Source organism: Vitis vinifera, chromosome 19, assembly GCF_030704535.1.
Source record: "Vitis vinifera cultivar Pinot Noir 40024 chromosome 19, ASM3070453v1".
In the NCBI taxonomy this organism is placed as follows: Eukaryota; Viridiplantae; Streptophyta; class Magnoliopsida; order Vitales; family Vitaceae; genus Vitis; species Vitis vinifera.
Window position 1 is genome coordinate 5,444,237 of NC_081823.1, and position 1,389 is coordinate 5,445,625.

Here is a 1,389-nt window from a genome sequence, read left to right on the forward strand (position 1 = left end):
CCATCTACCATCATCCTCTGGAAGTATATCTGGCAAGCAGTTTACAGGAACAAAGTGCATCTTATAGGGTTATAGCTTAAAACAAGAGACCTGAATGATCCATGGTCAGATATCTTTTCAAGTTTCCTGCGTAGCATTTAAATACCACCCCCTTCATAGATGAGGAGGACATCTATGAAGGCCAAGGATAAGTTGGAGGTCTAAAAGGATGCCTTGGATGATGTCCGAAAGTTAATGTCTCATAACATCAAATGTTGTTTCAAAATAAAAAATAAAAATAAACCATGAATTTTTTTGTCCCTAATTCTACTCAGAAAAATGTTGGCATTCACAAGAAAATGCAACTGATTGTGTTCAGGTAAAAAAATAAAAAATAAAGAAAGATAAGAATGGTAACAAATTAAATTAAATTAATGGAATAAAAGACTAAGCAACCAAGGGTTTATAAAGTCATGCTATTATTTACATAATACAACTGATTATTCGGAACATATTCTGAAGTCTGTTAAGTCTGTTATTTACATAGTCAACAGAACATGAAAACCCCAGCAATTTAGTATCCCATAATTTCAGTTTCCAGTCAACCCCCACCTATGCCTCACTCTTTACAATTTCCACTCATGACACTGTTAATTAACCTCCCTGGAGAATAAAAGAATTTCTGCACACCTAAAAAAATGTGAAAAAAGAAGTAAAGTTAAATCAATGATACTGCATGCATGCAAACACGTTATTAAATGAAATATGCATTTCAAATTATGAAGGAAAAGAAAGAAAATCAAAAGGTGAATCATACGTAGAACAAGTAAACACTGGCACTCCTAAAAAGTAATCAAAATGGTTACCTCTAATCAAACTCATCATCCGCATCTTCTAATTGATTCTCCACGTTCAGGCCATCTTTGTTATTATTTACAAACTTGTGTTGAGCCTCCATCTTAAAGCTCTCTATTATTTACAGTCTCGAGCATCTTTGTTTTAGGCCTGTCATTGCTATTTACAAAGCCCTTGTCTGTTTCTGGCATCCGAAGACCGTTCCAACCAGTTTCTTCGACACCAGTGGGATGTTCAGCTACTAAGTCAAGAGAGCCAGAGCTGCTCCTGCGAGATAGCCTGCCATTTTCAGATGGTCCAGACTTATGATGCTGTATATGCCCATTTATATTACTATTAGAGAAACACTTGGTTGGTGTTTCTTTAAAAAAAAACACTTCAAAATTTTTAATATTCATAAAATGCCTTTTCCCATTATCTTCAAAAACTATTAAAATCACTTTTCTAGATCTTATAAAAGTTTTTTTCACCAAAGTTTTATAATAGAAAACACTTTCTCTGAAAGTAGTGTCAAACGGCCTCGAAGTGAAGTCGTACCCTTCTTAACTAATAACT

General features: G+C 34.3%; 1 long non-coding RNA gene across 1 annotated transcript; it reads right to left on the bottom strand.

Annotated features, from left to right (window-relative positions):
- Positions 1-390: 390 nt before the first annotated feature.
- Positions 391-1,140, bottom strand: LOC132253324 (uncharacterized). The gene is made up of 2 exons (XR_009465199.1): positions 846-1,140; positions 391-669 (listed from the first exon to the last, which is right to left on the bottom strand). It is a non-coding gene; the product is annotated as an uncharacterized LOC132253324 (long non-coding RNA).
- Between the last annotated feature and the right edge of the window lie 249 nt (positions 1,141-1,389).